Source organism: Leuciscus leuciscus (genome assembly GCF_965113295.1).
Source record: "Leuciscus leuciscus genome assembly, chromosome: 14".
NCBI lineage: Eukaryota > Metazoa > Chordata > Actinopteri > Cypriniformes > Leuciscidae > Leuciscus > Leuciscus leuciscus.
This window is the reverse complement of record NC_138738.1, coordinates 30,312,136-30,339,987: the sequence shown is the minus strand read 5'-3', so window position 1 is coordinate 30,339,987 and position 27,852 is coordinate 30,312,136. Positions and strand designations below refer to the sequence as shown.

At 42.4% G+C, this 27,852-nt stretch overlaps 1 long non-coding RNA gene across 1 annotated transcript; it reads right to left on the bottom strand.

The window, feature by feature from the left end:
* Positions 1–2,927: 2,927 nt before the first annotated feature.
* On the bottom strand, positions 2,928–4,273 carry LOC309474847. Its single transcript, XR_014197438.1, has 2 exons — positions 3,890–4,273; positions 2,928–3,428 (listed from the first exon to the last, which is right to left on the bottom strand). It is a non-coding gene; the product is annotated as an uncharacterized lncRNA (long non-coding RNA).
* Between the last annotated feature and the right edge of the window lie 23,579 nt (positions 4,274–27,852).

Below are 27,852 nucleotides of genomic sequence, written 5' to 3'. Positions count from 1 at the left end.
TAATATATATATATATATATATATATATACAGTATATATATATATATATACTGTATATATATATATATACACACACACACAATATATATATATATACATATATATACATACATACATACATACATATATAAATATATATACATACATACATACACACACACACACACACACACACACACACACATATATATATATATATATATATATATATATATATATATATATATATATATATATATATATATATATATATATATATATAGTTATAGTGCCGGATAGTTACTGCTTGCATGTAATCTGGATTATGTCAGATTCCAAAAATTAAGTACTTGTAATTAGATTATATTACATTTTAAAATACTTGCAATCATAACTCTTAATACTAATATTTATTTTTCACATTATTTATTTTCATTTTTATAATTTAATTACTTAATGGCCCGGTTTCACAGACAGGGCTTAGATTAAGCCAGGATTAGGCCTTTAGTTCAATTAGGACATTTAAGTAGCTTTTATAAACGTGCCTTAGAAAAAAAAAACATTACTTGAGACAAAACAATGGCACTGACATATTTTAAGATATCAGAGCAAGTTTATAGAGCTCAAACTGGCATTTTAGTCTGGGAATATCTTAAACCTTGTCTGTGAAACCAGGGGGAACAGCTTTTCATTAATCTCACGAACCCCAGTCTGGGAAACCCTGACGTAATGTAATATTCAATGCACTGCATATTGTTGATTACAAATCAATGGAAAATATTTTCTTTCTCTTTATATTAATGTGGTACAAGATCATACTATTCAAATCAATGTGATTAACGAGTAGGTCAAAAGTAATCTAAAAGTAATCCAAATGTAGTGAGATTATATTACCATAAAGGGTTAGTTTACCCAAAAATGAAAAAAAATGTCATCTGTTTCTCACCCTCATGTCATTTTAAACCTGTAAGACTTTTCGTTCGTCTTTAAAACACAAATGACGATATTTTAAATATAATTTGAGAGATTTCTGTCCTTCCAAGTTCATAAAGAGATCGTAAAACTAATCCATATGAATAGAGCGGTTTTGTTCAAATTTTCTGAAAAGACACGATCGCTTTATATGATGAATAGATTGAATTTTTCCTTTTATTCACATATAAACATTGATCAGCGAACACAATCAGAAGCTCAACTGAACCTGCTTGACACACGAGAATGAACCTCATTGGTTCTCGCACGTCAAGAAAGCATGCTTGAGTTTCCGTTTACCATATCTGATGTGTGCGGTGATGAATGTTTATATGTGAATTTATAGCCTATGTTCGTTATAAAAAGTGATCTCTTCAAAAAATGTGGACAAAACCACCCAATACTAATACTGTATATTAGTTTTACAATCTCTTTATGACCTTTTTGAAGCGACAAAGTGGAAGTTGCATGGCCTGTCAATGGAGGGACAGAAATCTCTCAGATTTCATTAAAATGTCTTCATTTGTGTTTCGAAGATGAACGAAAGTCTTACGGGTTTAGAACAACATGAGGGTGAGCAAATGATAACAGAATTTTCATTTTTGGGTGAACGATTCCTTTAAATATGTATGGATGTTTCTAACTTTATGTCATGTAATTTGGAATTAGTAACCGACTATAATTTGTAAGTATACCCAACACACACACACAGTTTACATGTAAAAAATCAATACTTTTATTGCAGCTAGGATGCATTGAATTGATCAAAAGTGGTGGTAAATATATTTATAATGTTACAAAAGATTTCTATTTTAAATAAATGCTGTTCTATTGAATTTTCTATTTATCAAAGAATCCTAAGAAATGTATCAGTTTCCACAAAAATAGTAAGCAGCACAACCGTTTTCGACATTGATTACAATAAGAAATGTTTCTTGACAAATCAGCATATTAGAATGATTTCTGAAGGATCATGTGACACTGAAGACTGGAGTAATGGCTGCTGAAAATTCAGATTCAGAATTGAGAAAATGTGAGTTTAAAAATGTATGCTAAGTGTCCAAATGTTTTGGAGACACTGTATAGAGCTTACTGTAAATGTGTGTGCACGTCCATGTATACAAGTAGGTGTGTTTAGGTTTGTTTGCCAGATAGAATCAATAAACAGCTCGAACAAAACACTCATCAAAATTGCTTTGGGCACATTGAATGTTGACCTCAATATTCCTCAGCCTAATTGGTGATATTGAAGATACGTCTATGGCCAATCACAGGCTGGGAAACCGCCCAAAGGCACTTGCATATTTCATTAGTGGTATTGTAATGGTCTTTGGCTGAAACACATGGCCTCTGGAGCCTCTTTAGTTGCAGTAGCCTTCAGCATCATCAGAGCAGAACACCAAATTCTGATCTAATAACAGCCCTCCGATTGCACATCTGCTACAAACCACGTTTCTCTTTCAACTAAACTGCTTGTTTTATTAGTATCCTTGTGTAGTCTGAGCTTTGTGGTAGTGCTTAATAGAAACAACAGATGTGAAATAAAACAATGTGCCTCACACTATAACGGTTAATATAATGCAGCTGTATGGTAAATAAAGAAAAAACACACCTAAAGGCGTGCTATAATGATGCACTGCTAACCTAACAGCCAGACGTCGAATGGCTTTATGTGCGTGTTATCCAGAAGAGTTGAGGTAGTAATGTTAATTTATTTGAATGAATTTGACTTGAGAGATAGAGGCCAGGGTGACTCAATGTGAGCCTGTGTGAAACAGCCAGGAGCAGATGGTCAGGCTGATGGAGAGGGAAGAGAGAGTCCAGGCTCCTCTAGTTAATGTTTTACCTGTTACCCATTTGTGCAGATTACCCATTACCCATCAAACTCTCCACTGACTTCTAGATTTCCATAGCAATCATATGCTTCCACAGTTACCAGGCTATAGCGTACGTGTGATAACTCAACATACAAACACTGAAGGGTTAAGAAGTATTTTATTTTGCCATTACATCACTGCAGCATGTGTGAGAAGAAGTTTACTCATTTAAAACCAACACAGAAGAGAGGAAGTGGAGAGCTCAACAAACATTGTGTTGGATAACAGGTGATATTGTAAATCATGGTCATTTCAGAAGGCAGGTGATCAATTGTAGCCCACTCATTTTTCTATGGATATCTCACATTTATGAGGTTTGGGTTCTTATTTTCCATTCCAAACATAGAGCATAGCAGTTTTTCATGCTTCCAATCCATAAAATGTCACAGGAGTTTGGCAACTGGAGAAGTTCTGCACTTGCTTAACGCGAGCCGAACGAACAAAACTGAATCCATATGTATTGTGCGTGTGGCTCAACGTAGAGCAAGTGCAGTTTTATCCGTCGAAGTTCTGGATGCACACCGTGATAAACTCCAGAAACTACTGTCAAAAACTTTGAATCCAATAGATTTTGTTTTTCAGGTGTTCCCTGCCATTTACCTGCAAGTAAGACAAGTAAAATAAGAAACAGTTCAATTAAATAGCATATTATAGCATTACAGTACATTCTTGGATATATTGGTACAATAATGTTTTTGCTTTGTTTACCTGAGAAGTTTAATTTGATTTCTTAGCAGCAATTACATTCAAACTGGTTGAAACTGCAAATAATTTTCCACTGCTTGATGTCATTTTGGCACTACTTTCAATTTACTTCATTAAAAGTTCAGGGTTTCCTTCCCCTATCTTAAATTAAAAAAGGTTATTTTAATAGATGTTGATATTGTAGTTTGTGCGTATATTGATATCAAAATCCAATTAATTTGTAAAATAGGCTATATTCTGCACAATGCAAATAGTTTAATAATAATAAAAAAAGGCATGTTCCCTAATGCATTTATGTATGGTCATAGAAAATCCCTTTAAGTTTTTGTTTTGTTTGTTTGTTTAGTTGGTTTTACCTGTCTGGCTCACCCATGTAGTTTCAAATCCAGGTTGCTCTGATGGAGGGCCTCGGTCGACATGCTCGTTTCCGTACCTGCGGGTCCTGTGAATCTATCTGGCCAGTGTCGGGTTTTTATAGTCGACAAAAATCATGCCCCCTCTCCTTTCCCCGCAGCTGTAAAGGTGCTGATCTCTCCACGCACCTGTCGCACTTTACACAGGTCTAATGTTGACCGAGGGGCGGGGTGTGATGATGATGGTCCTGCTGAAGTGTGGTTTGGGCCTCCAAGGCTGTAGATGCAAATGTCCTTTTACTTCTACGATCTAAGATCTGATATACGGATATTTTATATGGATCATCCGTGGTCGTAAGCGGTAAACGTTTTGAATCATTCAGTCACTGAATCACGATGACAAGGAAGGGCTTGCTCAGTTTCACGTAGGGCGGGTATAATTTGCACAAAATTTACATGACACTTGCAAATGTGTCCCCCCCCTGATTTAGATCAGAAGCTGAAAAAGATAGTTACCCGATGGACGTCTACCAGCCTACTTCTTTTTGTAGGTTAGCTAATGTTATGTATGTGCAGAGAAAACTGAAAAACATGAGGAGTAAGAGATGGGTTTCACTTCTGAGTAGAATAACATCAAATATGAGTTATTGTCCATTAGGCCTATCACATAAACAATTGAAGTTTACCTCAGGTTAAATACGTAACTGTTCTAAATTAGATTACGTGTAGGCTAACATTCAAAACCTACATTTTATATTCTCGCTTCGATGACTGTTTCTGCTCGGTGCTTGTTGCAAGAATATGGCGCCATCGTGTGGTGAATAATGGAAATGACGTGAGTTTCTGTGAGTCCATGCTCAACCGATGGATACTCTTCTATCCCAGGTCAAACGAGAGGACGTCATTATCAAACATCGCAGAGATCGGCGACGCGGGTGCTTTCAAATGTGAGTAAACACGTGCTGCGTTCGAAACCGCATAGTCTACTCAATAAGTAGGCTACTTACTTAACGAGCGCTTCAAAGAGTAGGTAGGCTACTTTATAGCCAGATCTGAGTATGAATCAAGGGGCAACATTCTGATCTGAAAAATGAAGCCTACCCGGAAGTGCGAAAAACTGCAATACATCGAAAATCCGCTAGGGGAAGGTCCCAAAAGGGAGCAAATGTCCATAGCCCCCATGTTAAAATGTCCGTTTTCACAGCATAAAATCATGTTTTTACAGGTTGGTCCCATGGACTTTTATTGGATTTTTCGATAGGTTCCGAGTGCCTGACAACGGCGAGGGTAGTGAATTTTTTTCTAACTCGTTAGTTTAGATAGTATTTAGATATAAAATGTATGACAATAAGGGCGTGGTTAACTTTGATTGACAGCTTGATTGACAGCTGAAAGGCAGAATGACAACATAAGAAGCGCCATTTTTTAATACAGTTGACATATAATACTACTGTTTCTGTATCATGAAATGTAGTTGTAAGAGTTTTTCAGGCGAGAATGTAGTTGTTTAAAGCTCAAATCTGTGGTTTATTTATAAAGATGTATGAAAATTGTATCCAGTTGTGAGATCCAGCGATGACCGGGCGCTCGGCGCGATGTACCCCGCCTGGAGCAGCCTTTCATCGGCTAGACGTTTTGAGGTTTGCCGCTGACTCTGGCGTCTCTGTAGTGGTTAAACATGAGATATAATTCGTCTTGTCTATATCTAACGGGCGATTTTTGGTCTCGTGGGCAATCGTTTTGGCTGAGGGGAAGTTTCATAACTTTATAAGCTATATTTAACTTGTACCGTTGTATGGTTAGACTAGATCGAGCGCATGACTTTTTATGTTTGACTGAATTGTTTGCTTTATTTGTATAGCTTATTGTAACTTTACCTTTTACTTATACTTTTATAATAGCTAATATTGATAAAACTGAAATTTAACAAAAAGAGACTGGGTTGAGTTTTGTCATTTTAAATTTTAATACAACGAAGATGATCTGTAATGTTGTTTACTGCAACATCTGTTGTTTAGTACAAATGCACATATTGCCTGGACCATATTAAAATGTTTAATATTTTTATATTATATTTAAAACGAAAAGAGGCAGGTTTGTGTTTTATATTTCGTTTTGTTATAAATAGGCAAACGTTATGTGCAGTGAATATAATCAATACGCGTTGCCTGAACCACATTTGTGTGGCTATAATGTTTAAGATTTCTTTAAATGAAAACGAAAAGAGTTAGTATGGTGTTTTATAACATATTTCGTTGCCTAAAATATACACAGAGATAACCGGAGTAGCAGAGCGAGCTGAGTGACGCGCGCTGCGTCAGAAGGTGGGCGGGGTTAGGGTTTCCCAAGATTTTCCAAGATGGCGCCGCCCATACCCCCCATAAACGGCTTCAAACCCGTTCTTCAGAAAGTCTATGGGTGACGTCACAGACGCTTTGTCCATATTTTTTACAGTCAATAGGCTTGTTCGACTTCATGCAGCTCTGCGCAGACCGATCGGCGGCTGACTTGAAGCAGTGCATGCCGGTTAGAAATTTTGTCCGACTTGATACAGCGCCGACGCCACGTGACTGTGACGTATGCCATCAAAGTACCGCGAGAGCGATTCGGGAGTAGCCGGAGAACTCAGCCAGCGCAGCTTCTCAAGAGCGGCTGCACTGGGCTGCAGGAGGGCTGATGACGACACAGCTGTTCCACGATTGGCCGGATTCACCGCATGACAACGATCACGTGTGTTTCGTGTTTATTCGAACACCTTTAGTTCCTCTAAAGCTCACAAATCAGTTTTTGATAACAGTAAACACTATTTTCATGTAGTTGTGATGTTATATTGTGTCATGTTTATCAAATTAAAACTGATTAAAAAACGTAGACTCCACTTCATTGATAGTATAGCTTATGTTGAACTTTATTCTTGTTCAAACAGACGCTGTATGAAGCAGTACATTTAAAGTATTGAATGAAAATGTCTCTGAAACATCTGTGTATTATTTGGCAAATATTGCATTTATTTCACTTCAGCTGTGGTAAAGTATGCAAACACCACGTGAGCGGTCACTACGAGAACCAGAAAGTGTCCGACTTCACGTCTCCGTTTGCAGCTCCTCCCCGCCTGCACGCGGCTACTCTCGCCGATCGGTTACATCCAGCCGCAGCCGATGTCGAACACACCTTATGGTATGAATGCGAACCGGACATCTGCTATGTTGACGTTGTCATGTGACCTACGACGCGTTATCACACGCGCAACAACTTATAAGATTTGAACGACACGTTTAATTCATTTATCTGTAAATATCTTGATATTGATTAAACTTGCTCATTTAGTGGTCTTTTTGAAGAAACTGCTGCCCATTTATTTTGTGAACACATTTATGGTTGATTTAAGTTCTTATATTTAACCCTACTAATGTGACCCACCGTTATATCCTTAACGATATTATTTATTTTTATTACGAAATCCCAAAATTGTCATCTCTTGAATATTTTGTTAATTTCTTTATTTTATATCCAAACATTTTCATCCACAAGCAAAAGTGGCTTATTGCTTTGTTTTCCTCTTTTTCTTGTTGAATTTAACTCTCGTTTCATCCCTCAGGCCTGGGCCTATAACTAACAAAAAAATGAATTTTTAAAATGTATTATAATGAATTATTTAAGAAAATATATATTAAGATATTCAATCTTGTAGATTCTTTTTTCCTGTGTAAAAAATCTCATATTATGTATGCAAACCCATGATTGATATATATATATATATATATATATATATATATATATATATATATATATATATATATATACCTCAAAACATCAGTAACTCAACAGCCCTACCTAGAACGGTTTTCCTCAGCGCTTGTAATGTCTGCACAAAGGAGATAGGCAGCTGTGCAAAGATTCGCCTTTGGAGAAAACTGTTGATTTTATACTCGAAAAATTTAAGTATCATTAATATTAAAAATGTATATTACCCCAGAATGAATTGCATTGCTATCCCACCCCAAAACATACAATAATAACAACGATAAATGCTGACCAATACTTAATTATATTACTTTTTACTCAAAATGATATATTTCAATAAAACAAACAAAATGTAATGTATGTCATATGACATAGCTATGCATGAATACACTCTAGATGTGTATATAGTAAACATATCTACATTTTCATTCAAACAATTAAATAAAGCATTAATTAAATAATTATATTTTATTTACTGACAACGAGACATTTTTATAAATTAGTAAAAGAATGAATGAAAGTCACCATCACACAATAAACAAATGCATACAAGTCAACACATGAAACAAAGCTTTATTCAAACTACAATCATGTATGTAGGCTACAGGCACTGAACCCCACATCCTACTGCCATCTCAACACAGCGGTTCCCATTCTGCGGTTTTATTCTGATGAATCAGCTGACCGCCAGAGGTGAGCCGTTCCTTCGTGCCTGAGGTTGTTGCGTGATGCGTTGTGCTTCACAATCTGAGGCAATAAGGGCAGGTGGAGTGATGGAGGGTCTCAGAAGGGCAGGTGGAGTGTTCGTCCATGGCACCATCTCCAGGATTCAGCTCTGGGCTCCTCATCCTCAGTGCTCACACCAGCCTGCTGACATTTCAGATCCTACAAAAATGCACAAACATAACACAAAAGCAGTCATTTCAACCGCACAATGTCATTTGATTTCAGTATTATTTAGAGGACAAAAACGCTTTTTTTCACAAATGCCGCCATCATCTTTCCTTGCAGGTCCTGCTCCACCACAAAAGATCTGCAGCAAATGCACAGAAATCAAGAATCAGAAAAGTGCTGTAATAGCTCTGTTTGAAATTACAATAATTAAAATAAACTACAACTTAATATTTAAATAGTTGTTGTTATTCATTTCTGTAGTATACTCACTCAAAGCCTTTGATGGCAGCATTCAGCTTCATGAGCCACTCTCCACTGGATAAACACATCTGTTCATCCGACCCTGTAACATCCAGACAAGATTCACATTACCTCTGTGATTTATGAGCTCAACACTACATTTACATGTTGAGGTTGTTTTAACTTTTTATCCAACATAAATGTCCCTCAATTTATCAACAGTAATGGACAAATAAAATAGATAACTTATGTTTAGTTACTTTATAGATTTGTTCTACATAATAGCACACATTCATCACTCAGATGTCTATTTCATGTTTCATGTTGATTTTCCTGTCAGGTGTAAATAGACATTTAAAATAAGCGTCTTTAAGATGTATATGGTTTATGTAAATCCACGTTAGAGAAGTAACTTACGTGTCCTTACTGGAGCTCCCCTTTTAGCTAACGTTATACATAATAAAACGTGTTTTTACAGCAAAATCACAACTATACTATACTGTGTAACGTCTTTACACCTTCAGCAATTCAACAGTTTACTCCACAGAAGTTCAACACATGCAATTTTAACACAAGGAACCGTGTTTACTCACATTTGAAAGCACCCGCGTCGCCGATCTCTGCGATGTTTGATAATGACGTCCTCTCGCGTGGCCTCCTGGGATAGAAGAGGATCCATCGGTTGAGCACTGGCCGGAAGCAGTAAGCCATCCGGGAACTTCTCGCCTACTCTTTTATGAATACTGATGTTTCGAACGTACTGCTTCCTTCACGTAGGCTACTGTTTTCGCCTCCTATATAGTAGGAAAGTAGGCATATTCGAACGCACTTAAGTCCGAATCTCGCGATAATTAGTACGTAATTCTCGCCTACTCTTTTGGATTCGTACATACTGTAGCGACTGTCAATGGCTCTGTGGCTGTCAATCAGCTCTGTGTAACCCCGGGCGCGCTGTTGGTTGGCGGCCTGGGGAGAGGGGGCGGGCTCCCTGGGGATATAGCGTTTGTGTTGAGGAAGTTCTGCTCTTTTTTCTGTTCTGGGCCAAAACACGGCCGCTGTGTTCCAATGTCTGCACGTTGTGCTTCTGGTTAATAAACAAGTTAACTGAATTCTGGCCTCTTGTAAGATGCTACACTGGTGTCAGCAGAAAAAAATTCGGAAAAAGGGATTAAGGAAGACCGAGGGTGCACCCTGCACTACTAGTTAGGGACCAGTTTAGTTTGTTAGCTTAGTTAGCGTTAGCGTGACCGTGTCAACACAGTGTGCGTGGGGAGATGAGTGACGGAGAAGGAGCCAGAGCCGCGGAATGGACGTTTTGTGACTTACAAAGGCAGCTGCGACGGCTGGAGGACAGCAGAGGCCATCTTAGGGGCACGATGGAAGCGATGGCCTCCGAGGCTGGCTTTGACAGACGGAAACATGCAGGCTCCGCTACCCGCAAGCTAAAGTCGGAGGGGGGCGCAGACACCAACGTCACTTCCGGCGCGGGAAGCTCAGAAGTAAACAACAATGGCAGGCCCAGTCCACAATAACAGCGGTAGCGGCTAGCTCCGTGAAAACTCCAAAGTACAACGGGAAGGTGAGCTGGGAAGCTTTTCATGCACAATTCAAACTGCTTGCTAATTCACAGAACTGGTCGCAAGAGACCAAAGCGTTACAATTGGCGATGTGCCTTACGGACGAGGCTTTAGCATGCTTGCTACTCTTAGACGTAGATGACAGAGAGATCTACATCGCACTGGTGGGGGCTCTCCAGCGACGGTTCGGGAACTTTACGGGATCGGAGCTCCTCCGCAATGAACTGAATAACAGATACAGAAGACACGGCGAGCCGCTACGGCAACTAGCCAATGACGTTGAGAGCCTTACCCGCAGAGCATATAGCAACATGCCCACGATGGTACAAAGTGAGTAAGCCCGCGACCGGTTCATGCAAGCCCTATCACCACCCGAACTGCGTGTGGAGGTACAGCTGACACACCCTCGGTCCCTGCAGGAGGCGTTGGAGAGGGCGTCAGAGAGAAAAACGGCCCGTGCCTACATCACAATGCCCACACAGGAACACAACAGTCCCCATGTCAGAGCAGCAGCGGAGGATCAGCAAACACCAGCATGGGCAGCGGAGCTGAAAGAGCTGGTGCGGGCAGCTTCCCTGGGCACCCAGCGGCACGCTGACCGCACTACTAGACTGTGCTGGGCCTGCGGGGAACCCGGTCACTTGGTACGCTCATGCCCAAAAGCACCCAGACACCGGGGAAACGACCTCGGGTCCGTATAGAGGGGGCAACGCGGACCACGAACCACAGCCCCCCACATACATCCTCAGGCATGGCTGGCCCGATGGCGGTGGCGGTAGTGGGCCGGACTTCAATTGGGGACCTCTGCCACATTCCAGTCACTGTGGAGGGAGTAACGTGCGTGGCGCTGGTCGACACCGGCTCTACAGTGACATTAGTGCGGCCCGATGTGCTCCCCAGGCAAACTGTGCTGGAGCCAACAGCAGTCCACCTGCGGACGGTGACTGGGGAATTGTCACCCATGAAAGGAAAAGGGACACTGACATTTGTGGTGGGCGGCAAAACAGTGCGCCACCCGGTGTGGGTGGCGTCAGTCCAGGACCCCTGCATTCTCGGACTGGACTTTTTGAAGAACACGGGCTGTCGGCTGGACCTGGCGGAGGCCACCCCCACTACCCCCCCTCACCTCATCTAGCCGCCCCACCTGCGCCACAGCCAGCACACACTACACAGATTCCTAAGAGCCAGGCCTCTGACCCATTAGCAGCCCGGCTCCCCCAAATGGAGGAGGGAAGTGTCGTGTTGGCAGTACGGGGCATATGGCGACGGAACTGTTCTCACCTAGACCCCCAACAGGGCAAAGAATTGTGGCAACTATTGCTACAGTTCAAGGACATTTTTGCATTTAAAGAAGGTGACGTGGGGTGCACACACCTAATACAGCATGACATAGATACGGGTGACAGCCCGCCTATCAAGTTACGCCCACGTCGCCTCCCACTGGCACGCCAGGAAGCAGCAGACAAGGTGTTGTGGGAGATGCAGCAGTCGGGCATTGTAGAGCCGTCTGACAGCCCCTGGGCCGCCCCTGTGGTCATGGTCCCAAAGAGGAACGGTCAGTGGGGGTTCTGTGTGGACTACAGACGGCTCAATGGGGTGACAAAGAAGGACTCCTACCCCCTGCCACGGGTTGATGAAGCCCTGGACCAGGTAGCGGGGTCCGCCTGGTTCACGTCGCTGGACCTGAGGTCCGGATACTGGGAGGTGCCTCTCTCTCCCGCTGCCAAACCAAAGACAGCGTTCTGCACAAGCCGTGGCCTCTGGCAGTTCAAAGTTCTCCCATTTGGCCTTTGCAATTCACCAGCCTCATTTGAAAGACTGATGGACAAAGCGCTGTCAGGAGTCCCTCGGTGTGAGTGTGTGGTGTACCTGGATGACATTCTCGCCCACGGCCCCACTTTCCAGGCAGCTCTCCAGTCCCTGCGGCGGGTTCTGGAGCGTATAGCAGCAGCGGGCCTCAAACTCCACCCGGAAAAGTGCCACTTCATGCAGAGAGAGGTGTCATTCCTTGGGCACAGGCTGGGCAGAGACGGCATCGGCACAATGGAGGAAAAGGTACGAGCGGTCAGAGACTGGCCCACACCAACGGACCAGCAACAGCTGAAAAGATTCCTGGGCTTAGCCTCTTACTACAGGAGGTTCGTGAGGGGGTTCTCCTGTGTGGCGGCACCACTGTTCAGACTACTGCACAAAGACCAAGACTTTGTGTGGACCAGTGAGTGTCAAACAGCATTCACCTCGCTGCAGAAGGCGCTGGGGGAGGCTCCTGTGTTGGCTCCGGCTGACCTCTCTCTCCCGTTCATCTTGGACTGTGACGCGAGTGGCCAGGGAGTGGGCGGGGTGCTAGCACAGCTAAGCACAGAGGGGGAGAGAGTGGTGGCGTATTACAGTAAGACTTTTAATAAGCACGAACATCGCTACTATGTCACACGCAGAGAACTTCTAGCTGTGTTATCGTCCATTCGACATTTCAAATACTACCTCTGTGGGCTACCGTTCACCGTAAGGACGGACCACTCTGCCCTCCAGTGGCTCATGTACTTTAAAGAGCCGGAGGGCCAGGTAGCACGCTGGATGGAGGAGCTACAGTCCTATGACTTTAAAGTGGTGCATAGAGCGGGAGCCCGCCACTCCAACGCCGACGCCCTGTCCTGCAGACCCTGTGCGGAGGGAGGATGCCGCCACTGCGATCGGAGGGAGACACGAGAGAGGGAGTTACAGGGTCAGGAGGCAGCCATCGTCAGCCGGGCCGGGGTGGCAGTGTGCTGCGAGCTCACGGAAATCTCAGCAACGCAGTGGAGACAACAGCAGGAGGCCGATATGGACATACAGCCAGTGCTCCAGTGGGTGGAAATGCAGACACGGCCACCATGGGAGGAGGTGGCACCGCTTTCCACAGCGACAAAAGGGCTGTGGGCAAAGTTCCAGGCCCTGCGGCTCACCAATGGGGTGCTACAGCGGGCCTGGAAGGATCCAGCGACGGGAGAGCTGAGGTGGCAGTTGGTGGTCCCCAGAGCAGAGAGACTGACCGTGCTGAAGGCAGTGCATGGGGCCACGGGGGCCGGTCACTTCGGGGTCACCAAAACTCTCCGTCGCCTACGACAGAGCTTCTACTGGGGGCAGTTCAGGAGGGACGTAGAGGACTTCTGCAGGCGGTGTGACAGCTGCACGGCAAAGAAGGGCCCCTCCGAACAGTCCCACGCCCAGCTCCAACAGTTCCCTGTCGGCGCACCAATGGAAAGAGTTGGGGTGGACATAGTCGGTCCACTCCCAGTCACTGACAGCTGGAACAGGTATGTGCTGTCAGTCATGGACTACTTCACCAAGTGGCCCGAGGCTTATGCCCTCCCTGACCAGGAGGCAGAGACGGTGGCTGAAGCCCTACTGGAGAGCATGGTCTGCCGTTTTGGGACGCCCCAAACCATACACAGCGACCAGGGGCGAAACTTTGAGTCACGAGTATTTGCCGACCTGTGTCACAGACTGGGCATAAACAAAACTCGCACCACCCCCCTACACCCCCAGAGCGATGGCTTAGTAGAACGCTTCAACAGGACCCTGATCCAGCAGCTGGCCATCATCACCGCCAAACATCAACGCGACTGGGACAAGCACCTCCCGCTGGTGCTGATGGCCTGTCGGTCCGCCGTCCAAGAATCTACGGCCTGCACGCCAGCTCTGCTCATGCTGGGTAGAGAGCTCCGCACCCCGCCAGCAATGGCCTTTGGCCTCCCCCTGACACCCCAGCTGTGCCCCCAGGACGAGAGTACGCCAGGAGACTACAGGTCTGCCTAGACACAGCCCACGACTTTGCACGTGTGCAGCTGCAGAGCGCAGGTGCGAGACAACGTAGGAACTACGATCTACATTACAAGGGCTGCCACCTGGAACCGGGAGAGCTGGTTTGGGTCCACAGCCCGCAGAGAAAAAAAGGCCGTTGCCCTAAGCTGGACAGTGACTGGGTAGGCCCTTGTAGAGTGTTAGAGCGACTAGGGGAGGTGGTATACAGAGTACAGCTACCCCCACGTGGCAAACGAGTGGCCATACATAGAGACAGGTTGGCCCCCTACCACGGAGACGCTTCCCCCCAGCTCCCACCCAGGCCCTCACAGACCCCCCTTAACAGCCCCCACCCAGACACAAACGGGCACACAGACACACATCCAGACATTTCCACCACACCCCCCTCCCCAGGGCCACCCTCTCCAGCTCATGATCTTGCAGTGCCTGCACGGCCCCGGAGGCAAACAAGACCGCCGGCCCACCTGAGAGACTTTGTGTAAAGTTGTTGTTGTGTTGTGTGCAGTTGCTGTTGCCTCAGTTTTGAAAAATACAACAACAAACAGTAATATTGTAAAATATTATAACAATTGAATTTATAATTATTTATTAGGCATGTAACGGTTCACAAAATTCACGGTTCGGTTCAATACGATACAGTGGTGACACGGTTCGGTACGTTTTCGATACAGCAAAAAGAAAGAAATGCCAGAGAAATTCCCTTGATTTTTTTATTATGATTTTTAAAATTAAAACTAACATCATAAAGTATTATCTTTTTTTACTTTGAACAATGATGGAGCTATACTTGACACATCTTCTGGGGGTGTCTTCGTAGCAGCATATAAAACAAAAACCGCTCCTCATAAAAAATGAAATGTCGGCTATTATTGTAGTAGCCTAGTTATAGACAAAGGTTTATTTTATTTTATTTTTATTTTAAGTTTGCAAGACTCCAGGTTAACATGTGAGGGCAGCAATTTTATTCATAATGTCGAAATAATTCAAAAGCAAAACGATTAAAAAATATATATTTGAGAGTGGAAATTAATGTCTTTTTTATTTTTAAATAAGTGTTTTTTCCCCCCTACATCTAGAAACTTTTAGTTTCATAAATGGGGGTAATTTTTGAAGGATGAACAAAATAATGTTTTGGTCATCACATTAAAAATAACATTTAAATATATGACCATATTTGAGTTTTGAAGTGCTAGAAAATATATGTGATGTACTTGAAAGCGTTTTACTATTCCTGCCAAACTTCCATGGTGACAGTTAGTATTTAGCCTACTACATTAAATCCATCGTGAATGTTTCTGATTTGTGGACGTAATCATGGCACAATGTTTCTCCTGGTTTCCACGGCAGCGCTGTTTGATCTTATAGAGATCTACGGGTAATAACGGAGAAATTTGAATGCTTTTCACTAGATCTCGCAGCGATGTTACTATTTCTGTGGCGAATTCACATGCATGCTTTCTTTACTGTAGCCTATCTTTGTGTCGCTTGATCAAGATCGGCTCGCGCTGCACTGTCTGACATTGGTCCAAACTGATAAACTGTCAGTGAAGCAGAAGCACAAATGATTATCGCATGATTGAGTTTGCCATTTGATTTTGGGCAGCGTTGTTGTGTTCGCGCCAGCGCGACTGCTATCTAAATTTTGGTCGGCAGGACCGAACCGAAAGCCAATAACGGTTCAATACGAATATATAATTATAATTTATTTCTGTGTTCATTTTCAGCATCATTACTCCAGTCTTCAGTGTCACATGATCCTTCAGAAGTCATTCTAATATCATATATGAATAATGCTCAAAAAGCATTCATTGTTATTATCAATGTTGAAAACAGTTATTACATTTTTTGAGGATTCTTTGATGAATAGAAAGATCTTTTTAATTTTTGTAGAAAGCCTTTCTTTAAAGTGAATTTCGATTTGTATAAATTGTATCTTAATTTTAATCAATGTTTCATCAACCAGTTGCCTGGATTTAATAAATAAGAAGGCAAATATAGCAGATAATATAATCATGGAGGCGCCGGCGCGATTGCATTGCTCCTGAACTGAAGAACTGAAGCTCGTGAACTGAAGCGGTCCGTGTACTTTTTCGTTCATTCATTATTCTATTTCGGAATGAAAGATGACATTTTAAAAAGGGTGCGGCTTGGTTTTTTGTTTAAAAGAAAAAAAGCAGAAATGGCTGTATTTTGTTTTCCAAATGTATTGTTGTCATCCAATAATAGTATTAGAAAATTGGACGACATTTCCGATCGGTTTTTAATTTGTAATATTTATTTGTACGTTTATTGTATTTCATTTGACTGATCCTATCTTTACCCGGAAGTAAATTACACCGTCGTGCTAAGTCATAGGGTCCGTGTACTTTTTGATCATTTCATTTCCTGTTTGGAATGGAATAAGGAGAAATGAAAACCTGCTCGTTTATTCGTTTTTTAGTTTAGTTTAAAAAACGAAAAATTAGATTTTGGCTCGATTTTTCATTTTTCGTTTTAGGGGTTCGATGCATATTTGCGGCGCCGCTGAAACGCCCCTTTCATCTGATTGGTCAAACCGCTCCGCCTTCAGTAAGCTGTGAGCTTTTCTTTCTGTCAGGCAGAATAAGAGTCAGTACGAGTGCGGCACTGACAAATGCACTTTTATAAAATAATGTCTGAAACCACCACTCACTGTTAACTACACACAATATTGGAATCAGAAATATGTTGCTGGTCACGTAATTCGTGCTGCTGCGACTTGCAAGCAACCCCATTAATTTGAGCCACAGTATATAACAGATTATTTTAGCATGATGTATTTCCCATTGATAAATACAGTGCAAATATAGTTCCGTCTCTTTGGATAAAAGGGAAGTGGAAATAAAAATCAATAATAGGATGAACTGTATCATGATAATATGTCCGTAACATTAGATGTCCGTAGATGACCTAGCCATAACTGTTACATTAGAATTAGGGGATAATACAGTTTGTATAGGCTACAGTATAAAAATCATTTTGTCTATAGTATAAAAATCATTATGTCTATAAAGTTCCCACTAAACATGAAATCCCAACAACAACCCAATGGGAATATATCCTGTTGTTGTGTAAAACATCTGTTCATAATCTGTGATTACACAATTCCAATACGAATAGCACCGGGAGGCGTCTGTTATTCTCTGCAATGATCAGTCCGCATTTTTAAGCCAGCTAATTTTACAGTATAGGCTCATATTCAGAATGTCCTTTTCGTTTAACGCCAACGACCGCACAAATGGACTTCCTTTGTGAAGCATTACAAACTACAATGGCCTAAACAGAACTGGAACCTTTGTAAGATATGCGCTTGTCTTCACAAAAAACTAAATGCAGGGTTTTTAAACATCTCGTGTGGAGAAAATATTGTTTATTCTGGGCAGTAGGCTATGGAAAGCCATGGCAAAAAACAGGATAACTTGTAGGCTATAGCTTACTTGAAAGAAAAACAAATTTGCCAAGTAAAAACAGAGTTTGTGTTGTTGAATCATTTTTTTTTTTTCTAGTAGGCTACAGAGCTCATGACAAATAAAAGTTCCGGATGGACAAACATTAAATGCAAAAACCAGTGTGAATAACAATATCTTAAAATAAACTAGAGAGTGGATACACAGATATGGCCTATTTATGAATGAAATTCATGCATTTATTTGTCATTTAAACTGATGCAAACAGGGAAAGAGAGTAGAAAACACTTATTATCCTGTCGCCCCCTCTAGTGGACAGCATTAAGTATTACGGCCTTCATTGCTCAGATAACTCAAGTCGATGGATTTTTTGGGAAAGTCTGACCAGTTAGAAGCAAGTTAGACCAGTCTGAGGGTCTGAGCTGAGTTTGGTGAAGCATCAAAGTTCTAGGCGGAGTCAATTTCTCATAATAATAATAATAACAATTAATCCCAAACCTGGTAATTTTGTCAGTATTTAATTTACGTTCACTGATTCTGGCTTCTCTCTTTTCAGTCTCTTTCTTTTCATGTGAACTGAGTAGGCTACACATGCTTAAATTCAAAAATATAAACTTTATTTCTATTCAAAATTATTTATAGCCCATAGGCTATATGTCACACACGCCTTCCTGCCTTTTGATGTAAATAAAAGACTAGAGTGGTAAATGTTACGGACATATTATCATGGTACAGTTCAGCCTATTATTGATTTTTATTTCCACTTCCCTTTTATCCAAAGAGACGGAACTATTTGCACTGTATTTATCAATGGGAAATATGCTAATAGAATCTGTCATATACTGTGGCTCACATTAATGGGGTTGCTTGCAAGTCGCAGCAGCACGAATTACGTGACCAGCAACATATTTCTAAATCAAATATTGTGTGTAGTTAACAGTGAGTGGTGGTTTCAGACATTATTTCATTAAAGGGCATTTGTCAGTGCCGCACTCGTAGCCTACTGTCTCTTATTCTGCCTGACAGAGAAAGAAAAGCTCACAGCTTACTGAAGGCGGAGAGGTTTGACCAATCAGATGAAAGGGGCGTTTCAGCGCCGCCCACGTGTGCAAATGAAATATCGAACCCATAAACCGACTTGTAAACCATAAACGAAAAATGAAAAATCTAGCCAAAATCTCATTTTTCGTTTTTTTTTAAGCTAAACTAAAAAAACGAATAAACGAGATGGTTTTCATTTCTCCTTATTCCATTCCAAACAGGAAATGAAATGATCAAAAGTTTATATACACTAGATGTCGCCTTGGCAGTTTGGAATATTCTGGGCTCATCTGATTTTTTTGTACATAGCATAGCCTACTTTGTTATGATTTTAGAATCATAATGATTAATAAATTCACGCACAATTATCATGAACTTGATTTGAACAAATGCCTATCAACTTGTGTGTGCAAAATTCAGAATTAAATGAATGTGCAGCAATTTGTACAAATAGAGAGTCTGTTGGCCTATACTGTTGTAGCCATTAAATAAGCGCATTTATTTTCATATTTGTTAAAATGTTATAATGTTATTTTTTTCCCAATGTATGTTGATTTATGAAAAGTGAACAGCACGAGTAAGATAGGATGCACAATATATCGAGAGACATGGAGCGGATCAGACATGATTTTGACCACTTCATTAACTACAGCACAAACTGTTTGCATTGCCTTAAGATTATTTGCGAGTGGCTCTTTCCTTTACACTATTGGAGATGCGGAGAACTTGATGGAAAGTGCTGTCTGTCGTGTCATTCGGAGTTTACCTGGCGCTTTTAGGTTTAAAAAAACAGTTTTAGGTTTTTTTGTGGCATTTCCAAGCCACTTAAAGGAGCTGTATGTAGTTTTCAGCGGCCTCTAGCGGTGATGTTTCAGATTGCAACCAATAAATTGACAAGCGCGTGCTCTTGCGCGTGCTCGAATTTATGAGCGAGCACTGTGGATACCGGCCAGACTGCCACGTTACAATAATAGGTTACTTTTATCAGCTTGACGTTGAACTAATGCTCCATGCTCGTACCATGATAAGAATGGAACCCTATCAACCGTGCCGAATTTTGCCACTGCAAGCACTACTTCACATTTTCTTCAGGAAATGTACATTCTAGGTTTGTAGATAAGGTCTCTCCATGATTCAAACGCCCTGCCGATGTTGATCCGTGTTTTTTCACCCGAAGTTCATCCGATTCACGTCTGGCCTTTAATACGAGCTTCAGCAGAAAAAAAAAAAACGTTTTATTGTTTTTTTATCAATATGTGGAGTTTGTGTTGGAGTCTGTGTTGTGCTGGGAGCAGGTCGTTTCTTAGTGTTATCAGACATGTCATAAGTTGCATAAGTCATAAGTCCATGTCATAAGTTTCAGTGTCGTCGCTGTTGAGTGCAAAATCAGTAGGCTAGACGAGGCGAGAGGCTCGGGAGCGCTCCGCGCATGCAGGTGACGTCACTGGATTTCGCGGTAAATCCGACCCGGCACCTTCACATAAACATAAGAATACTTGCTTTCAGAGGTAATAGCAAAACCCGAAAAGTGGATCATTTTAATGTGATATTACAACCCCTTCACACAAAGGCAATAAAAAAAGGATTCGTTTTAGTAGAAAAGCTACATACAGCACCTTTAAAGCCCGACTCCGACAAGTCGAAAATAAGTGTGCGTTTCCAACAAATTAATAATGTAAACGACAATCTCACCAGTCACGAGAAAAAATATATATCTCAGAAAGTGCACTATTGCGCTGCGCTGGACTTCCCGTATCAGCTCCGCTTATGAAGCCGCAGTCTAATCCTGTTAACATGAAATAAGCCTGCTCCCGAGCAGGTTTAAGCTTGCGCACCTGGGGCCCGTTCTTCGTACGTCGCTAACTCAGTTAGCTGGATTTGATTATTGGCGATTTGGCATGATCTGGGATTGTTTGGTTCTTCGACGCTCATCCTGGACTTGCTGTCATAGCAACAGGTGCGCAAGCTTATTTCATGTTAACAGGATTAGATCCCGGCTTCATAAGCGGAGCTGATACTGTACCAGCCATTTGGATTATAGACATACTTAATTTAATGCAGCAACAAATTATTTACAGTGTAGCTAGATGATTTAAAACTCATTTACCTGTAATTAAGGTGTTGCTGTTACTGGTCCCTGGCTTTAGATCTAAAGGCCTATTTATACTTCTGCGTCGAACTTACGCCGTAGCTACGTCGTAAGGCCAATTTATACTTCTGCGTCGGGTGCGCGTAGAAGGTATGGCGTAGCATACGCATTGACGTGTATCATACGTCGTACCCTTCGACGCGGACCGCAAGATCTGTGAATGGTCGGCTGGATAGCATCGCGTTTCCACCTACGCATTTCCGGAATGATCTTCTGCACTCTGCACCGCCCGCCCGCCATTTTTAAATTCCGAAGATCAGTGAAGAGCCATGGAAATAGACCAAGTGACCGAGAGATTGCTTGAAGAAGTGCGGAAATACAGCCATCTGTATGACTCCTTCAGTCGCCATTGCTCGTAGAAACCTAAACTCAATACAGCCGCGAGGAATGTAAACACAGTGGAACATTAAAACCCACCCGCGCCAACTAGCGTTTCGGCGGTGTAACTGCACATCAACACAGACATTCGCAGAAGTATAAATGCTCACGACGGCGTCGCCTACGTGCGTAGCCTACGACGTACACTACGGCGTACACTCGACGCAGAAGTATAAATTGGCCTTTAGGCTGTGCTTAGCGCGCGTACCCTTTGGCGTACCCTGATGCGCACCTCTCCAAAAATGTAACAACGCGTCAATTCTACGCGGACGCAAGCGCTGTGATTGGTCTGCTAGAACCCCTCCCTCGGGTTTCACATGGTCCCTCTGCATGAGTAATTGCGCATCAACGCGGACAACGACGCAGAAGTATAAATTAAAACCAACGCGTTGCCTACAGCGTAGAGGCTCCGGCGTAGGTCCGACGCAGAAGTATAAATAGGCCTTAAGGAAGAGCTGCCCCCAGGGATGCCCTCCACAATGGGTCAGTTCTCATTTAGCCCAAGGGCCAGCTCTTCTGCCGGGGTATAATGTGGGGATGCAGGACCACCACCTGTTTTTTTTTCTGCTCCGCCTTTTTCTTGGTTGCAGATAACCATAAACAGACAAACACATCATTTAAAATGTCTTTGCTAAAAGAGACTAATCAGTAGAAGTAGAAAAGATTACCAGTTTGAAGAATATTCTTGTACTTCACTTTTACTTGTTCCCATGTTCTAGTGGGTCCTGAGCTGGCTCTGACATTAAGCAATTATGAAATTATTAAAATACAAGAATATATACTGTAATAAGTGATATAACCATAACATGGAACACTTACGCATTTAATTTGTCTGTTACTTTTTGCCAGCCCTCTCTCCTTTCAGATGGCACTTGGAGGCTTTTGCATCTGAACTCTTCAATTACACCTCAGAAATTCACATAACCCACTGGTTCTTCAGACTAAAAAAATACTTTTTGTGTTCATTTGTACATCCAAACACTGAGCAACTGCCATCGAGCAACTGCCTCGAGAGACACCATGGCTTGCAAGCCATGGTGTCTCTCGAGGAAAAACCAATATCGCGCTCGCGAAACTCATTTTCTCATGGGCGGGCCAAGGCCTGGGTGACGTACTAATTATCGCGAGATTCGGACTTAAGTGCGTTCGAATATGCCTACTTTTCTACGACCTTATGTAGCCCCGCCCCTTTACTGCGCTGCGCTCATTGTCTTTTGACTTCCGGTCTGTATTTTCACAGCGATTTTGCATGTTTTGCTCGTTTTAAAATCTTCCCGGTCAACTGACATTTGTTTAATCATCTGCTTTAAACATTACAGTCCTCATGATAAGTTTCGTTAACTTTACATTAAGTAAATCCACTTCAAAAGCGAATTACTCCTGGACAGCAATGCCATAGAAATATACAGAGCGACCGCAAAACGGAAGTTAAAAGACAATATCCTAAAGATGGCGGCGCCCTCGTTTCTCTGGCGCATAAGGTCTTGAGCGAAAACAGTAGCCTACGTGAAGGAAGCAGTAGGCTACGTTCGAAACATCAGTATTCATAAAAGAATAGGCGAGAAGTTCCCGGATGGCTTACTGCTTCCGGACAGATTTTCGAGTGCTGTGACACCTGTTTATAAAATGAAAACGTTGTAGGGTAATTTTAAGAAACACAATTGTATAAAAAAACATTGTTAAAATATATATATATATTTAAAAAAGAACATTGTTTGTTGGATGTTCATAGGTCTTTTGATATGAACTGCCATTCAAAAGTTTGAGATCAGTACGATTTTTTTTGATTTTTTAAAAAAAAGTCTCTTCTGCTCAACAAGGCTGCATTTATTTTATTAAAATAGTATACAGTAAAAGATAAAGTAAGATTCAAAATATTACAGTTGTGTAATAGAAAATGTTCAAAAGAACAGTATATATCTGAAATATAAATCTTTTGTAAGATGATAAATGTCTTTACTATCACTTTTGATCAATTTAATGAATCCTTGCTGAATAAAAGTGTTAATTTCTTTTAAAATTACTGACCCCAGACTTTTGAACGGTATGTATAATGTTACAAAAGCTTTCTATTACCAATCCCAAACTTTTGAATAGCAGTGTCAGTACCGGTACAAAAGTTTGCAAACACTACTATTTTTTATTTGAAAGAAGTCTCTTCAAAAATGCAGAAAAAAACAAAACATTAATATTATGAAATATTATAATTTTTTTATGGTTTTCTATGGAGTCAATATAGGGCCATATATATCTGCAAAATAAAACAATGTTTTGCAAAAAAAAAATATGTTTTGCAAAAAAAAAATATGTTTTGCAAAAAAAAAATATGTTTTGCAAATAAAAATAGAGTATTGAGAAAAAAAATTGCTTTTTTGCAAGCAAAAAAATAATAATTGCAAAAGAAAAGTTAACCACTGAGAGAAAAAAAAAGTTTAGCAAAGTAAAACTTCAGCAGCATTGACTTTGCAACACAATCCCTTTGCGCCGCTCCTTTAAATCCGCGTTTCAGTCATCCGTGCCTCTGCGGCGCAAGCTTTCCTTTGCGCTTCATTTTTCTTTGCGCCTCGCTTTGTGTCCCTGATTTGACGTGGGGGGAGGGGTCAAGAGGTTGGGGTGTGTACAAGAGACGAAGGCGCGTCCCTCTCGTAACGTCATCAGCGCGAGCCCCAGACTTTTTTTTATTTATTTTTTTTATTTTTTTTTTTTTATTGACATATTTATAGAACATTAACAAAAAAGGCATTCGTAATTTCAGATTTTACAAACAAACCTGAGCGTACATACAGATATTACATCACAATATACATATTCTCATCAGCAGGCAAATAGAGCCCCAGACTATTATTGTCAATAATACATACCTGTGATCCATCACCCGTGCTGCGTTCCAGTCCAAAATAGTCATGCTCTTCACTCGCTAACTTCCCTTCATCTCGTTCACTCGGATGTACGTCATTGCGAGTGCCCACTACTGGCGGAAACTGCAATGGGCTGAACTGGAACGTCCTAAGCCCTTTGGCTACAAAATGGCGCCGCGGATGGCTGCTTCGGTTTTGAGCTCCTCAGTACTTTTACTGTTTTTGTTTGTTTGTCCTGTTTTATGTAACCTTTTCCCCGTCAGTTTAACTAGGAACGAACTCCTAGACATCAGGAACAACACACCAAACGAAATTTTGCCGACTTTTGAGCATTCCGACATTTTATTTGACATCCTAGTTGGCGGAGCTGCGATCCTGTACAAGCGCTTCAAAAGACGCAAACGAGGGAAACGCGCGGGCGCGCTCGTGAAGTTTCGACAGCGCGGATTCAGGACTCCGCTGCCGAGCATTCACTTGTCAAATCTCCGCTCTCTAGCAAATAAAACAGACGAACTACTACTCCTCACCCGCACAAACAAGGACTTTTCAAACTCGGCTGCTCTTTGCTTCACAGAAACATGGCTGAACGGTTCCATACCGGACAGTGCGCTAAATCTAACGGGCTTCCAGCTGTTCAGAGCGGATCGCGTCGCCGAGTTAACTGGGAAAACGAGAGGCGGTGGATTATGTTTTTATATCAACGAAGGCTGGTGTTCAGATGTGACAGTATTGACGAAGATGTGCTGCCCTAATTTGGAAGCTCTCTTCATTAACTGTAAGCCTTTTTATTCGCCGCGGGAGTTTTCCTCATTTATTCTGGTGAGTGTGTACATTCCCCCTGATGCGTGTGTGAGCGCGGCATTGCAACAGCTGGCTGATCAGATCACACACACGGAGCAAAGTTACCCGGACTCTTTCACTATCATTCTCGGCGATTTTAATAAAGCTAATCTCACCCGTGAACTGCCTAAATTCAGACAGCACATCACCTGCCCCACCAGGGACACTAACATACTGGACCATTGCTACACTGCTTTAAAGGACGCATACCACTCTGTCCCCAGAGCAGCTTTGGGACTCTCTGATCATTGTTTGGTTCATCTTCTCCCAGCCTACAAGCAGAAACTTAAATCTGCTAAGCCAGTTGTAAGAACTGTAAAGAGATGGACCAGCGAAACAGAGCAGGTCTTACAAGGTTGTTTTGACTGCACTGATTGGAGTGTTTTTGAGGCTGCAGCCACTGATCTGGATGAGCTCACTGACACTGTGACATCTTACATCAGCTTCTGTGAGGACATGTGTGTCCCCACTAGGACTTTTATAACATATAACAACGATAAGCCATGGTTCACTGCAAAACTAAAACATCTTCGTCAGGCCAAAGAGGATGCCTACAGGAGTGGGGACAGAGCCTTGTACAAACAGGCCAAATACACACTGACAAAGGAGATCAGAGAAGCTAAGAGGAGCTTCTCTGAAAAGCTGAAAAGCCAGTTTTCAGCTAACGACCCTGCATCAGTGTGGAAAGGCCTGAAAGCCATCACCAGCTACAAGACACCATCCCCCAACACTGTTGAGAATCAACGACTGGCCGACGATCTCAATGTATTTTACAGTAGATTTGAAAAGCCTGCTCTCACACCCCACACCCGCTCTGACCGTCTCTACACACAACCATCAACACCCCCCTCCCTCCCCCCTACTGCTTCTCAGCCTGCACCTCAGATCAGTGAGGGGGATGTATGCAGAGTCTTCAGGAAACAGAAGATAAGGAAAGCCAAAGGCCCAGACGGTGTCTCACCAGCCTGTCTAAAAGCCTGCGCTGTCCAGCTGTCATCCATCTTCACACTGATTTTCAACAGATCACTGGAGCTGTGTGAAGTCCCCTCCTGCTTCAAACACTCCACCATTATCCCGGTACCCAAGAAACCTAAAATCTCTGGACTTAACGATTACAGACCTGTTGCTTTGACATCTGTGGTCATGAAGTCATTTGAGAGACTGGTGCTGGCCTACCTGAAGGACCTCACTGGACCCTTGCTGGACCCCCTGCAGTTTGCTTATCGAGCAAACAGGTCTGTGGATGATGCAGTCAACATGGGACTGCACTACATCCTCCAACATCTGGACAAACCAGGGACTTATGCAAGGATCCTGTTTGTGGACTTCAGCTCCGCTTTCAACACCATCGTCCCGTATACCCTCCTGAATAAACTAACCCAGCTCTCGGTGCCCTCCTCCATCTGTCAGTGGATCATCAGCTTCCTGACAGACCGGCAGCAGCTAGTGAGGCTGGGAAAAGTCACATCTCGGACCCTTACCATCAGCACTGGTGCCCCCCAGGGGTGCGTTCTCTCCCCACTGCTTTTCTCTCTCTACACAAATGACTGCACCTCCAAAGACTCCTCCGTCAAGCTCCTGAAGTTTGCAGACGACACCACAGTCATTGGCCTCATCCAGGACGGTGACGAGTCTGCTTACAGACAAGAGGTTGAACAGCTGGCTGTCTGGTGCAGTCATAACAACCTGGAGCTGAACACGCTCAAAACTGTGGAGATGATAGTGGACTTTAGGAGAAACCCCCCTGCACTCCCCCCTCTCACCATCATGGACAGCACTGTGACAGCAGTGGAGTCATTCAGGTTCCTGGGCACTACCATCTCTCAGGACCTGAAGTGGGACAATCACATTGACTCCATTGTCAAAAAGGCCCAACAGAGGTTGTACTTCCTTCGTCAACTGAAAAAGTTCAACCTACCACAAGCGCAGATGACTCAGTTTTACTCAGCTGTTATTGAGTCGGTTCTGTGCACTTCTATAACTGTCTGGTTTGGGTCAGCCAGCAAATCAGATATAAGAAGACTACAACGGACTGTTAGGACAGCTGAAAGGATCATTGGTGTACACCTCCCCAACCTTCAGGACTTGTACAATGCCAGAGTGAAGAAACGGGCAGGGAACATCATCACAGACCCCTCCCACCCCGGCCAAAACCTGTTTGCACTTCTGCCGTCAGGCAGACGTTACAGATCTCTGCGCACTAGAACATCTAGGCACAAAAACAGTTTTTTCCCCCATGCTATCTCCAGCTTAAACAGCTAAAACAGCCATTAACACCTGCTGTATAACTCATTCAGTACTTGAGAGAGAAGCAAGAGGTTTTTTTTGTGTAAATACATATACAAATTTTATTTATAGAGCTGTACACACAATGCACAAATCTGTACATAAGTCTTCTGTTTCAGATGTATACTAGAACTATTATTATTGTTTATTCTATTTATTTATGTTCTCATTTAAATGCCTGTTCTAATGTCATATATGTATGTATGTACCAAGAGCTCCTGTAAAAACCACAAAAAATTCCTTGTGTGTTTGTGCACACTTGGCGAATAAAGCTCATTCTGATTCTGATTCTGATTCTGATTCTGATTCTGATCACTTGGAATCAGCTGTGGAGTTGATTTATTATTAAATTTTTTTCCCTTTAATAATTTGTTTAATGCAGTATCCAAATGTTTATAGGTGTGTTTGGGTTGTTTTAAATTTAAAACATTATAATTAATATATCATAGAGTTGTCTGTGTGGTGGTGATTAGACGAGATATGTGGTGACGTCACAATCGTACTGCATTGTGGGACATATAGGTGCCTGAAGTGTACATTTGAAGCAGACTCGCTCCCTCGGTCAACATCGAGGGAACGAGGGTCTGTCCATATAAACTTCCCTCGTCCACTTCACGAAGTGGAACGCACTTCAAATGGCGGCAGGGATTCCCCCAAGGGGAAGTGCTTAGGGAAGTTCGCAAGTGCGTGTCTAAAAGTGGACTGGAACGCAGCACAGCATGTCTCTGCTCCG